General features: G+C 43.3%; 1 pseudogene across 1 annotated transcript; it reads right to left on the bottom strand.

Annotated features, from left to right (window-relative positions):
* Positions 1-891: 891 nt before the first annotated feature.
* Positions 892-15,282, bottom strand: LOC308235036 (hyaluronan mediated motility receptor-like; annotated as a pseudogene). Its single transcript has 4 exons — positions 15,252-15,282; positions 14,193-14,761; positions 11,410-12,240; positions 892-1,052 (listed from the first exon to the last, which is right to left on the bottom strand). The product of its transcript is annotated as a hyaluronan mediated motility receptor-like (transcript).
* Positions 15,283-15,483: the final 201 nt, after the last annotated feature.

Here is a 15,483-nt window from a genome sequence, read left to right as displayed (position 1 = left end):
ATCCCAATACTTACCTGCCGGGGGAAATACCATGATCACGGAGAACTCATTCCTCACACCACCCCTAAGTGTTCAATAAATATTGTTGGACTCTAAATCAGTCCCGGAACCAAAACATAAATTTCCCATGAACTCCCCAAGCTTGGGTGGCCCAGCCAGCCTCTGTGTGCTCTGTCACAGGTGCCTGACACCTGGTTCACTTTCAGTCAACACTGAGAACCCCACCCAGCCGATACTCCCAGCACTGGGTAGGGTGTAAGGGTGGAGAGCTGGGAAGAAGGGGCCCCGGAGACAGAATAGAGGGTTTAAGGGGAAGGTCGCACCATGGATGTCAAAGGAAAAAGCGGACTCGGCTCTGGAAACTCCTTGCTGTCCACCTTTGCTACAGCAGATGCTGACGTGAAGTCCCTCTGGCCTTCCAATCCCCGGTTCTCAGGCCTTGCCAGTCTGATTGTGCACCACAGTCCTTCTTCCTTCCTGGCTCCTATTTTGCTCCCTTTGGAAGAACAAAGGGGGCCAACGGGAAGTTAGTTGGCCCCGAGTTAGGAGTGGGGAAGCAGATAGGATCGGATATTCGCCTTTTTCCAGAACTGTGCACATTATCTCAGCCTAGGCTTGGAGTACAGAAGCTAAATGGCAGGGCCCACATCCCTTGGTGGCAGGCAGGTCTCCATTGTCCCTGTCCCCTTCCACACACCCAGGTCCTCCAGGGCTCAGGAAGGACAGGATGCAGAAGGAAGTTTGGCTCGGAGTTCATTACCTGAGGGAAGTGCCTTCAAAACAGCAGCAGATGTTTTCTGGCGCAGCCACTGCCATATTGGAACTGCACAGTGATGCTCCCACAGCCTCCACTCATCCCCCCTTCCCTCTCCCCTTAAAGCCCTGACTGAGTCAGACATTGAGGTACTTCCTTGGGCAGCTGACAGTGGCATGGGATATGTGGATGATGTTCTTGCCAAGAGATTGCTCACTGAATCTTACCCTCTGTGGGAGCTTCTTGTAGTTGCTGGGTGGAAAGAAGCCTCTGTCCTCTGGTCTTGGACCCATGAGGCCTGTGAGAGGCAGATGTAAAGGATTCAATGCCCCCCCCAGTCAGCGTGGCTCAGTGGTTGAGCGTCTACCTATGATCAGGAGGTCACAGTTCGATTCCTGCTCAGGGCACATACCCAGATTGCAGACTTGATCCCCAGTGTGTGTGTGTGGGGGGGGGGGGGGGGGGGGAGTGCAGGAGGCAGCCAATCAATGATTCTCTCTTATCACTGATGTTTCTATCTATTTCTCCCTATCCCTTCCTCTCTGACATCAATAAAAAATATTTTTAAAAATAAAATAATTTTTTATAAAAAGGATTCAATGCCAGGATTCCTAGGTCTATCTGACCTGGGCCCACCACCAACTCACTGTGTGATTTGCCAAGTCACTTCAATCTGAGCCTTGATATTCTCCCTTCTTAATGGCAGTGTTGGGCCAGATTAGCAATTTTCAATCAATGTGCTGCAAGAATTTTTAAAACATGCAATACCTGACTATTTAGTCAGGGGCACTGACCTCTTTTCCCTTAGATTGCCAAATTAAAAAAATGATAACAGCCAACACAACAATAACCATGAATGAATTTTTTGCCAACAGTCAGCTTGGCAAAAAATATGTTTTTGGTGTACTACAGAATTTTAGTAATTAGTTTACGTGTGCCGTGAGATGAAAAAGGTCGAAAATCACTGGGTTGGATGATCTTAAGGTCTTCCAGCACTGAAGTTTTACAGGGTTCCCATCACCCTCAAGCTCCACGGACTGAACCTCTTTGGATTGAGGTATGAGGGGCCTTCTTGGATTTCCGTTCCAATCCCATGTGTATGTGAAGGGGTGGCTTGGGATGGGAAGGGCAGCCTATGGAAGCACCTGTGTCCTGAGTATCACCTTGTTGGGCTCCTTTGCCTCAGCCTCCACGTGTGTTCCCGAGGGGTTCTGTACAGCCCAGAGCTGAGCCAGGGAGGTCTGGCCTTATCATTAACTTCCCTGCTGGTGGTCACTGACTGGCCTCCCTGTGCTCCACATAGGACAGGAGGCAGAGGCACAGCAGGCTGGGTGGGGGTGGGCAGCTGGTCAGCCATAGAGAGAAGGGAGCTGTGGAAGAAGGTGGGCTGTTCTGGTCCAGGCCAAACCCCCCCCCCCCCCGCCCGCCGGCCTCCCCAGGCCTGGAGCAGTGCAGCTCCCTAGGAACAGCTCCAGGCTTCAGGCGGGTGGTGCTGAAGCCCTGTGCATCCCGCAGTGAACTCACAGGCTCTGTGTGCACGAAACCACCAGCCACCAGCTTCCCCATAAGCCTGCTTCAGCTCCTCTTCCCGGCAGGAACCTCCATCGGCTCCTCAGGTCAGCTGTTCGCAGTGCTCTGGTCACCAGGAGATACTGGTGACTGTACTTTCCCTTATTACGCAAGTTTGTGCATTGTTCAGAAAATAAAGACAGATAAGTAAAAAGAAGATAAAAATCAGCCATAACCTGTTCTCCAAGGATGCTAATAAATTGGAGTACTTCCTTCTAGCTTTTCACCATGCTTCTCTATACAGATAAAATGTATAATTATAATTAAAATCAGAAATAGGAATTACTTTACCTACTCATTTTCCATTTTCACTCATAACAGATAAGGACTTTCATTTAAATAATCATACTTCCCATTAATAAAATTAATAATTCCTTCATATCATCTCATACCACATCAAACCTAGTTCAATTTTCCCTAATTATCTAGATAAAAAGTGACTTTTTGTTTGTTCGTTTTTTTAATCCTCACCAGAGGATATTTCCCCCATTGCTTTTCAGAGTGGAAATGAGAGAGGGACAAAGAGAGAGAGAGAAACATTGATGTGAGAGACACATCAACTGATTGCCTCCTGCACGATCCCGGACCAGGGGAGACCAGGGGATGGGGAGTGAACCCGCAACCCAGGCAGTGCTCTTGACTGGAAATGGAACCTTCGACCCTTTGGTGCTTGGGCTGCTACTGTAACCACTGGCCAGGGCTATACCACATCATTTATAACCACTATATCCCATTGTGTGGATGTGCTATCATTTACAACGCAAATCACAATATTTTGGTTATTTGGATCATGTATAGGCCTTGGTCTTAGATAAAGTTGTGATGACTATGCTTGTACATGTATTTTTGTACTCCTGATGTATTTCCTGAAGTTATGTTATATTTTTAATGAAAATAGTTGGGTTTGAAGGGTATATACATCTTAAAAGTGACCTGGTTAGACAAGAAAACAAAATATTGATACTGAGACAGAAAATCTGAGATTGGGGGTGCCCCATGACATGTACAATGTGGGAGGACTCTGGAGTCCGGGCACCTTTCAGGGGTGCCGTGAAGCCACGGGCTCTCTGGCTTCAGGCCAACCTTAGGAGAGCTGGAGGCTTGGGCCTCACCATCTTGGACAGGTCACCACTTCTTCAGGCCTCAGTTTCTTATTAGTGAACTCAGTGGTCCCTTCCAGCTCCAGGACTACTGCCAGGACATGAAGATATGTCCTGGCAGTAGGGGTGGCATGGGGTTCACAGGAACTGTGGCTGGGGTACTGTGGAGCTGTGAACTCCATCAATGAGTCTGTACTGGAAGACTCTGCCCACTCTGCCAAGACTCAACGCCAGGGGACTCTGTGTACCATTCACCAAACTTCAATAAGTAACTAAGAGGAAGTGAAGGTGGTGTGTATAGAATGTTCCTTTTTCAGCTCTGGCCTCTCAAGTAGATGCAAATCCATGTGGCATAGAATAAACTGGAGTAGTTATGTAGATACAAATTTGGTATTCTCTGGACCTCAAGAGATTAGCAACTTGTAGGACTCTTTAGGAACTTGGTCTTCTAAGTGAGTGATTCAAATATAATTGCCAGATTACTTTTTAAATCTCTTGTCACGTATATATTAATGCTGTGCTTACGTGGCCTAACAATATAGTTTAGAGTGTGTTTGCATGTTTTTGCTGTGTGCTTTCAGGAATGCTAATGTCAATCATCTCCTTTGTCACCCATCCTGTTAGACGGAATGAGACTGCCAGCATCAAGGACTGATGATTCCAAAGAACTCTCTGGAAAGCTGTTATCAGTAAGCAGAATGAAAGACAACAGATTACCTGAGGGAGAGGAATGAGGAAAAGGCTAAGAAGAAAAGGAACTAGTAGTGTATTCGGGGCACAGTGAAGAAAGTGACTCAGCCGGGGCCTTTGGAGACTGGAGACAGGTTCAGGGAAGCAGCTGGGATTTCAGCACAGGAACGGACAGGCTTCACCAGAGCTCTTAGGAGTCTACCCCAGACTTGGCTTCCCTGGTGTCACATACAAAAGTCCCACATCTTGCCCTGGCCGGTGTGGCTTAGTTGGTTGAGCATTGTTCCACGCACCAAAAAGTCACCCGTTTGATTCCTGGTCAGGGAACATGCCTGGGTGTGGGTAGCAACCAATCGATGTTTCTCTCTCTCTCAAATCAATAAACACATATCTATTTTTTAAAAGTCTCACATTTTGCTGTACACCTGAAACGAGAACCATGAGTAGCACCTATTACCCTGCTCAGTGATCCCCTAAACAGGGGTCCTCAAACTTTTTAAACAGGGGGCCAGTTCACTGTCCCTCAGACCGTTGGAGGGCTGGACTATAGTTTAAAAAAAAAACTATGAACAAATTCCTATGCGCACTGCGGGCCCGGGAGGAGTCGGCTGCTAAGCAGGACAGGCAGCGGCACCCGGTGGGCCGGATAAATGTCCTCAGAGGGCCGCATGTGGCCCACAGGCCGCAGTTTGAGGACCCCTGCGTCATCCTGCCTTTTCCCAGAACAGGGCTCCAGAGGGATTTAAGCTCCAGACAGATCTTGCTGGGATGGTTGGCTGCAGAGTTTCTGCCATCCTGTATGTGTCTTGTCATGGGCCACACTAGAGAAAAAGCTCTCCTGCATTTGGAAACGGTGGTAAAGGAAGAGGCCAGTGGGATTGAAAAGGAAAATGGTGGGGGGCAGGGGGTTGCCACCTAGTTCAGTATCTGGTTAAAACTGGAGTCTTACTTCCCCACTCTGACTGACTTGGGCGGAACTGCAGAGCCTAACCCCTGGGTCCCGCCACAGCTGACTCAGGTGGAGCTTCGGAGCATGCCCCCAAGGCTCCACCAAGACTGACCTGGGTGGAGCTGTGGGGACTCTCAGGGGCCCACCACAGGAGGAGATACATAGGAGCCTCATCAGAAAGACTTTGGCTGCAGCTCATTTCCAGGAATAAGGAGAGGGAGGGGCCAGCCACTTCCAAGCAATTTATAATCCCACCCCCTGCCCTTAGAAGGCCCCTAGGCAGCCTGGTCAAGGTGTATGTTACATCATGGGCCCAAGGGTCACTTGTGAGGCCTGAAAAACTGTGGGGTGAAACCACTGGTTCTGAGAAGTCAGCTGTTTGCATGCTTTGGGTCTTTTTAATTAATCATCTTCTTTATCTGATGACAAGCTGAGTAACTGCCCATGGAGGAGGGCAGTCTTTGGCACCTCTCTAATTCTTTCGTGCTTGCAGCTTTGTTCTTAGCTATGTTTGTGGTTTCCATGGCACTGGGTTTTATTCTTGAATTGAGTCAATGACCCTCCCATTTTCAGAGGAATTGAGTTGTTACTCATTTATGGCTGTGATTTTATTATCTGTGCTTTCTTCATCCCTCGGGTTTGCCTTGGTTACTTCCTTCTTTTGTTCCCTCACCTTGTGGAGGACTTTGGGTTTTCTGAGTCCGTTTAAATTAGGCCAGAGAGAACATTACCTCATGTTTCTAGTTTTTTACTTCTTTTTAAAAAATATATTTTTATTGATTTCACATAGGAAGGGAGATTGAGAGAGAGATAGAAACATCAATGATGAGAGAGAATCATTGATCAGCCGCCTCCTGCACGCCCCCTACTGGGGATCGAGCCTGCAACCAGGCATGTGCCCTTGACCGGAATGGAACCCTTCAGTCCGCAGGCCGATGCTCTACCTACTGAGCCAAACCCACTAGAGCAGTTTCTAGTTTTTTAAACTGACTTTTTACTGTAAGAAGTTCTAACAATATTTTTTTTCATTCCTGGTAGTTTCTATGAACAATTAAGTCCTATTGTAACCTTGCTTTTGCAAAATGTGGATTTAAGTGTTTCCTCCCGGCCTTACTCAGCCTTTGGTAGTATATTGCTATCTAAAACATCCTGTCAAATACTTACCCCCTAGTAGTTCTCACAATACTGTATCTGATGCCTGGTTTAATTAGACCTCATGCCATTAGATGTGACCTCTTCCAGATCACTTCTCTTCATGTCCCACTGTTTTTAATTATTGCTTCTACAGCTGACCACCTCTCTTGATGAATTCTTTTGAAGCTTCCATTTCTTTCTTTTTAAAATATTTTTATTGATTTCAGAGAGGAAGAGAGAAAGATAGAAACATCAATGATGAGAATTGTTGATCAGCTGCCTCCTGCACACCCCACACTGGGGATCAGGCCTGCAACCAGGGCATGTGCTCTGACAGGGAATCGAACCGGGACCTCCTGGTTCATAGGTCGACACTCAACTACTGAGCCATGCTGGCATTCATGTCTTGAAGTTGTAACGGAGCGCGTCCCCCGGAGATAGACCACCGAGACCAATTGGATCAAACAGGGAAAAGTTTATTGCAGATTCGAATCTGGGCCCCGCCATAGCTGACGCAGCAGCAGGCAAGTGCCGTGGCGAGAGCGCCGTTGAAAGGGGCAGTCCCTTCCTTTATACCCCTTCCCTCTACAATTGTTGGTCTGGCATTCCCTGATTGGTCCCTTTGAATGGCCCGCGAATTTGGGACTTCTTTGTCTTGGACTCTTCCTAATATGGTTTACTGGTGCGGTGAGGAAGTTCTACACCGGACCTTTCCCTATATGGGTTGTTCGTCGCAGGGACAACTCTGTAATGCCTCTGGCATGCAGGGGAGCAGTGGTCAGGTAGAAACTATTTCCTTTGTTGATGGGACTCAGTGCCTGTGAGGGGTGACCTTTCCAAATGGCTGTTTAAAAATTTTTCTACTCTGACTCCAGACCCTAAGGCCTAGTCCCTTCCTGCCCTCCACAGAAGTTTTCTACCAAAGGGGAAAATCAATTAAGATCCTTACCTTAAGTTGCTAATTCCTTTTCCTTCAGGGTGTGAGTCCTTTCCTTCACTCTTTCCTCTTTTCCCAGGCTTTAGAAGTCACGTTCAAAAATATTTCATTCTAGCTTCTTTTAAAAATCTTTTCCCAGCCCTAACTGGTTTGGCTCAGTGGGTAGAGCATCGGCCTGCAGACTCAAGGGTCCCAGGTTCGATTCCGGTCAGGGGCATGTACCTTGGTTGCGGGCACATACCCAGTGGGGAGTGTGCAGGAGGCAGCTGATCAATGTTTCTCTCTCATCAATGTTTCTAACTCTCTATCCCTCTCCCTTCCTCTCTGTAAAAAATCAATAAAATATATTTAAAAAAAAATAAAATAAAAAAATAAAAATCTTTTCCCAGCCCTAGCTAGTTTGGCTCAGTGGATAGCCTGCAGACTGAAGGGTCCCAGGTTCAATTCCAGTCAAGGGCACATGCCAAGGGTGCGGGCTCAATCCCCAGTAGGGGGTGTTCAGGAGGCAGCCAATCAATGAGTCTCTCTCATCTTATATGTTTTTATCTCTCTCTCCCCTCTCCCTTCCTCTCTGAAATCAATAAAAATATACTTAAAAACAAATCTTTTCCAGAGTCCCCTAACTAATCCTCAAGTTCTGCATTCACATTGGTATGGTCCTATTTGATCTCATCTCTGAATTTACAGAGTTGGCAAGTAGTTAGGCAGTGAAATGTCATGAAGAATCATATCACTCTGAGCTTTACAATATTATCTCATTTCACCATCACACTTGGCAGGAAATTGAGACTCAGGGCAGTGATGGAACCCGAATGCAGATAACTGACACATGGGGGTTGAGCACCAAAGACAATTATACCCTAACCATAGTGATGCTGCATTTTCTTCATGATATTCTCCATCACCGTGTGGCCCTTGTACCTTGTTATTTTCTTTGTTTAGTTGCTAAGCTGATCAACCAGTTATTTAATTTAGCTGTATGTAGGCTTTCTATGCGAGTCTTCTTGGCATTGCTGATTATTTATTCTCCTGTGTAATGAGATTTAACTCAGCTGATAAACAGATGTCCTTACCATACCCCAACTCCAATTTTCCTAGAAGCCTCCCTTTTTAATGATTTGGAGTTTATCCTTGCATACACACACACACACACACACACACACACACACACACACACAATCTCTCTCTCACACACACACACACACACATGAATTTAATTTTACAAAAGTGCATCACATCCTGTTTATATATGTTTCCATGTCAGTACATGTGGATTATATTCATTCTTTTTAATGCTAACATTATTCCACACATGGATGTACCATATATCACCATATATCCTTTATTATTCTCCTGTTAGTCGGCATTTAGGTTTCTTCTAATATGTTACTATTTTAAATACAATTAATTTCCTTGTATACATATCTTTCCACATAAATGCATAAAATATTTCTGTAGGATTCTTAGAAGTAGTGTTTCCATGCAGAAGGATATTGCCACAGTTTTGAAGCATCACCCATATGCTCCCTTAGGGAGGCAAACATTCCTCTTTTCTTTCAGAATAAATACTGCCCAATCAATTGGATATCTGTAACTCTTCAGCATTTCTTCCATTGTTTCTTCCTTCTTTGGGTTCCTTTTAAGCACCTTTTCCCTTCTGGTGATTTTTTTTTTAAACTAACTTTTGTCTATTCCAGGAATCATTCATAGAAATAGATAAGATAGACATGGATGTCGTATTTAATTGAGGGTGCTGACTTGGAGGAAAGAGATGATAAACTTGACACTTGTGGGTTGTAATGCTACATAAAGTGAAACAGCACATACAGAAGGCAATCCATCAATGTTTCTCTCTCACATCGATATTTCTCTCTCTCCCTTCTCTCTAAAATCAATAAAATAAAATAAAATAAAATAAAATAAAATAAAATAAAATAAAATAACATGTTAGATGATGTTACAGTTTTCTATTGCTGCACAAAAGACAATCCACATTTAGTGAGTTAAAACAGAAACATTGATCCCTAGCTGGTTTGGCTCAGTGGATAGAGCATCAGTATGAAGACTGAAGGGTCTCAGGTTTAATTCTGATCAAGGGCATGTACCTCAGTTGCAGGCTCAATCCTTGGCCTGGGTCAGGGCAAGCAACCAATTGATGTCTCACTCATATTGATGTTTCTCTCTCTATTTTCTCCCTTCCATTTTCTCTGAAAATCGATGGAGAAAATATTATCGGGTGAGGATTAATAGAAAAAAACAAAAATAAAACAGAAACATTGAAATTTTAGAAATTTTCTTTTGACGCTATCAGCCTTAATAATAATTTTGATTTAACAACAATCACTGTAACACATCAGCTTTGAACGTTTTTGTGCTGGCTGCCAGCCCTTGCATATACTGGGTGGGCAAAAGTAGGTTTACAGTTGTACTACAAATAAATAATACAATAATAAATAAAATACAAAAATAAACTCTGTTTCACATACTGACAGCTGTAAACCTACTTTTGCCCACCCCTGTAAGTAACTATAATTTTAAAATATTTCATTTTTAAGATTATGAAAGTAATATATGCTTGTTATAAACAAAAATCACGGAAATGTGACGATAGAAAATGAAAGTCACTCTTAGTTCTATTCCCCCAAGAATAAGCACTGTCAACAATTTATAAATAAAGTAGAGGCCTGCTGCACAAATTGGTGCACAGGTGGGGTCCAGCCGCCCACCCGGATGGGGACGGATAGGGGCTGGGATGGCAGGGTGGGGAGGGGATGCGGAAGGTTGGCCAGCTGGTCCCGCCCTCGATTTGGGGGTGGGGGGCGATCCGGGCTGGGCTGGCCAGGGGAGGGGCTGTGGGAGGTTGGTGGGGCTGGTTGGCTGCTGCAGTGTGCTGGTCACCGTTCATTTCATCATTCCTGTCACTTGGCTTTTATGTATATATATATTTTGGGTCACCATCAAAACACAGCTACAATTTATTTTCACTTAATAAATCTTAACCACTTTATTTTTTTAAATATATTTTTATTGATTTCAGAGAGGAAGGGAGAAGGAGAAAGAGATAGAAACATCAATGATAAAAGAGAATCATTGATAGACTACCTCCTGCATGCCCCCCACTGGGGATCAAGCCTGCAACCCAGGCATGTACCCTGTCTGGGAATATGCTGTGCCCAGGAATCAAATGGTGACCTCCTGGTTCATGGGTCAGTGCTCTACCACTGAGCCATGCAAGGCTGGGCAATCTTAACCACTTTAAATGCTTAGTAAATTTTTGTAGTTTTTCCATGAAGACTTTTATTTGGCCCTAATCAGTTTGGCTCAGTGGATAGAGCGTTGGCCTGTGGACTCAGGGGTCCCAGGTTAGATTCCGGTCAAGGGCATGTACCTTGGTTGCGGGCACATCCCCAGTAGGGAGTGTGCAGGAGGCAGCTGATCGATGTTTCTCTCTCATTGATGTTTCTAACCCTCTCTCCCTCTCCCTTCCTCTCTGTAAAAAATCAATAAAATATATATTTTTTAAAAAGACTTTTGTTTGGATTGTTTTAAAATTTATTTTATTTTATTTATTTTATTTTATTTTATTTTATTTTATTTTATTTTATTTTATTTTATTTTATTTTATTTTATTTTATTTTATTTTATTTTATTTTATTTTATTTTATTTTATTTTATTTTTTAGCCAGGCAGGCATGGCTCAGTGGTTGACCATCAACCTATGAACTAGGAGGTCACAGTTTGATTCCCAGTCAAAGCACGTGCCCGGGTATCAGGCTCCATCCCCAGTGTGGAGGCAGCTGATAAATGATTCTCTCTCATCACTGATGTTTCTATCTCTCTCTCCCTCTCCCTTCCTCTCTGAAATCAATAAAAAATACATTAAAAAATAAAAAATGTTTTTAATGGTTGATTTTTTTTTGTTATTTAAAAAAGATATTTTATTGATTTTACAGAGAGGAAGGGAGAGGGATAGAGAGTTAAAAACATCGATGAGAAACATTTATCAGCTGCCTCCTGCACGCCCCCTACTGGGGATTGAGCCAGCAACCAAGGTACATACTCTTGACCAGAATCAAACCCAGGACCCTTCAGTCCACGGGCCCACGCTCTATCCACTGAGCCAAACTGGTTAGGGCTGGTCATTTTTGAAATAAAACTCAAACCACTGGTTTTAAATAAAGAAAGGGCTTGGCTTTTATTTTGGCTACCATACTTATCTATATGTACATCCTACGCATGTACTTTCTCCTTACTTGCAAAATAATTTTAACCTCACCCACTTGCATGATGGATATAAGAATCCCGAGAATGTACTGGAAAAATACTTTGTAAAATCTGAAGTCATATGTATAAAGTCCTATTAATACAAACCCCTTTAGCTTTTCTTCTAGAAGTTTCAGTTCTTCAGCTCTAGCTTTTGTCTCTTCTTCCAGCTGTTTGACCAACTTTTCAGATTTTTCCTCCTTTTGCTGTAATTTATCTAGCTCATCCAGAACTTGTTTTAATTCTTCCTCAAATAGATTCTTCTCTTTCCTCATGTCCTCTTGAAAAGAACAGAGCTTCTGGGGAAGACTAGAATATAATTCCTCCTCTTGTTGCAGAAGTGAATCAATTTGCAACTCTTTTTGTTGTGGCTTTTCATGTTCTTGTTTTTCAAGAATTAACTTCTCTTTTAAGTTTTGCATTTCAGAATTCAGATGTTCATCCCGTTCTCTGTCCCTGTTGATGAGGTTTTCTTTTTCTTTTCAAGCAGCTGACATTTAGCATTCAGGTCTTTTACTCGTTCAGACAACATAATATTTTCTTCAAGAGACTGCTTACGGCTTAAAAACTTCAGAATTCTTCTCTTTCAAATTTTCTTCTAACTGGGCAATGTCTAGCTTGTATTTTTCCACTTGATCTGAGGGACAACTTATTTCTTCAATGTATTCCAAGAGTTTTTCCGTTTCAGATTTTTCATCAATCTTTTCTTTCTGTATTGAAACAAGTTTCCCCTCAAGCTGTGCTACTTTCCCTTGGGACTCTTCCAGATTCTTCTGGGTGACCTGCAGTTTCATCTCCATGCCTTGTTGTTTAGCCATCATATTCCTCATCTCAGTTTCTCTCTCTTTTTTTTTTTTAAATAAATCTTTATTGTTCAGATTATTAGAGTTGTTCCTCTTTTTCCCCCCATAGCTCCCTTCACTCGATTCCCATCCCACCCCATTGCCCTTACCACCCCTCTCCCACTGTCCTCATCCATAGGTGTAAGATTTTTGTCCAGTCTCTTCCTGCACCCCCACACCCCCCTCCCCCTGAGAATTGTCAGTCCACTCCCTTTCTATGCCCCTGGTTCTATTATATTCACCAGTTTATTCTGTTCATCAGATTTTTTTATTCACTTGATTTTTAGATTCACTTGTTGATAGATACGTATTTGTTGTTCATATTTTTTTTTTACCTTTTTCTTCTTCTTCCTCTTCTTAAAGAATACCTTTCAGCATTTCATATAATACTGGTTTGGTGGTGATGAACTCCTTTAGCTTTTTCTTATCTGTGAAGCTCTTTATCTGACCTTCAATTCTGAATGATAGCTTTGCTGGGTAGAGTAATCTTAGTTGTAGTTTCTTGCTATTCATCACTTTGAATATTTCTTGCCACTCCCGTCTGGCCTGAATAGTTTTTGTTGAGAAATTAGCTAACAATCGTATGGGTGCTCCCTTGTAGGTAATTAACTGTTTTTCTCTTGCTGCTTTTAATATTCTCTCTTTGTCTTTTGCTCTTGGCATTATAATTATGATGTGTCTTGGTGTGGTCCTCTTTGGATTCCTTTTGTTTGGGGTTCTGTGTGCTTCCTGGACTTGTAGGTCTATTTCTTTCACCAGGTGGGGGAAGTTTTCTGTCCTTATTTCTTCAAATAGGTTTTCAGTATCTTGTTCTCTCTCTTCTTCTGGCACCCCCATAATTCTGATGTTGGTACGCTTGAAGTTGTCCCAGAGGCTCCTTACACTATCTTCATATTTTTGGATTCTTTTTTCTTTTTGCTTTTCCAGTTGGGTGTTTTTTGCTTCTTCGTATTTCAAATCTTTGACTTGATTCTTGCAATCCTCTTGTCTGCTGTTGGATCTCTGTATATTATTTTTATTTCAGTCAGTGTATGCTTAATTTCTAGTTGGTCCTTTTTCATATCCTCGAGGGTCTTGCTAAATTTATCGGCCTTTTCTAGAAAATTCTTGAAAAACCTTATAACCGTGGTTTTGAACTCTATATCTAGTCGTTTGCTTTCCTTCATTTCTTTCATTTGTGACCTGATTCTTTGTCTCCACATTTTGGCTGCTTCCCTGAGTTGATAGAGTGGCTTTGTGTGCTAGGTTTCCAATATGGCCCAGTGGCTCAGCCTCCCCAGTTACCTGAGGTGGACATTCTTGGTGCACCCCTTTGTGGACTGCGTGCACAATCTTGTTGTAGTTAAACCTTGATTGTTGTTGGTATCACTGGGAGGAATTGACCTCCAGGCCAATTGTCTGTGAGGATCAGCTGTGTCTACGCTGGGAGAACTTCTGTGCTAGAGACACCCTTATGAGACAAGACTTGCAAAAGCCTCTGTGCTCAGCTTGGATGGGGCAGAGTCTCAGGGCAGAACAGACAGCATTGACTTCCCGTCAGCTCTGCCCTAAGAGACTCCTGGGTCTCAGTGTCCTGTGGTAATCACTGCAAGCACCTGTGAGAGAAAGCCACCCTTGAGTTTTACCCGCTGCCAGACAGTCCAGTTTCTCCCCAAATGAGTTTGGGTCCCCAGAGTCTTGCCCGGAACTGGAGTTTAGCATAGTTGCAAGCTTTTGTCTCCCTCTGTCTTGAGAAAGCCTGCTGCTTACTCAGTTGCCAGTCCTCTCCGTGTGTCTCCATACCTCTGCCTTCTGCAGCTCCTTTGAGTCCCAGTGTGCTTTTCTCTTTCCTTCTAGTTGTAGAATTTCCACTCAGCCAACCTTCCTGTGGTTCTGGATGATGTCCATTTTGTCTTTTAGTTGTAGTTTTGAAATTGTTGTGCGAGGCAGCAGTTTAGGTGTTTACCTATTCCACCATCTTGGTTTTCTCCCTTAGTTTCTCTTTTGTTTCTAAGCTTCATCAGCTCAGGGCTTAGAATTCTCAGGTTCTTCTGGTTACTATCTTCAGAAAACTTAGATTGGAGTAGCTGGTTAGTCCTGGTTAATTCAGTAAGCTGCTTTTCCAGCGTAGCGTTGCTTGCATACAGAGACGTTTTTTCCCTGACTGCAGCGCTGAGCCTTGCTTCCATCTTCTCCAGCTCAGCTTCCGGATCCTGGAGATGCTTGTCCTGAGTACCACGTTCCTGCAGGAGGACACGTATCTCTTTTTCCAACAGCTTCAAGTCTGTATCATTCTTTTGAGATTCCGTCTTTAATCCCAAAGTCTTAACTTTTCTTGCTGAAGCAGGCAAGGTAGTATCTTTATCAACAGTAAGATTTTGTTGAGATTCTTTTTGGTTTTTAAATCTTTGTGATTTTGAAAGGATACTGGTCCTTTCAATACTTCTGAAGTTTTCACATCATAAGCACCTGGAGATGATGCACAACCAGAAGGGTCATTGAATCATTTCAGGGGCGCCTTAGGAAAGGCATGATGACCACCAGCTCCACAAACCGAAGGGAACTAGACTTCCTCGACTAATGGTTTATTTTTAATGTTTTTCCCCTCTTATTACAAATATTTTGCATTTTTAAAACAATGTACACAATTATAAGGAGGAAAATAAGATCAGCCATAATGTCCTCATCTAGAGTTAACCACTGTGAACATTTTGGTGCATTTTCTTCTATAAAATGTAAGTCTTTGTTCACATTTCTAATTATTTTCCTGGGATAGGTTCCTACAAGAGAAATTAGTGAAAAAAGAGGCTTAAATATTTTAAGACTCTTGAGATATTTTGCCAAATTTCCTGAGTATAAAATTTCATTGGAAATGTAATAATATTCTATTTGACTGTGGAGTTATCTTCTTACTGTTGGACAGATGATTATAGCTGCCTTATAGGGTTGCTGAGGGAATTAAATGGCAGAGCATATTAGGGAACCCAGTCCTGGGCCTGACATGGAGGGGAACTCCATTACTTTGTATGCCTACCTTCTCCTTCAAACACTTCAAGTGATGACATTCTTGTCCCCCATAAAACTCAACCCTCAACTGCCTCCCCTCCCCATCTTGGGGTCACTCCAGTTTACCCCCTAAGGCCTATGCCTTTCTAAAGTGTCAACCCTCCTAAACCTGGACCATACAAGACTCTTGTTTTCCCTAATGTGATATGCTAAGGTGACAACCCTCCGTCAAAGTCACTGACACACTGGGTGTCAGCAGA

This window comes from Plecotus auritus (assembly GCF_963455305.1).
Source record: "Plecotus auritus genome assembly, chromosome: 1".
NCBI classification, from domain to species: domain Eukaryota; kingdom Metazoa; phylum Chordata; class Mammalia; order Chiroptera; family Vespertilionidae; genus Plecotus; species Plecotus auritus.
The sequence above is the reverse complement of the archived record's forward strand: the minus strand, read 5'-3'. Positions and strand labels throughout refer to the sequence as shown.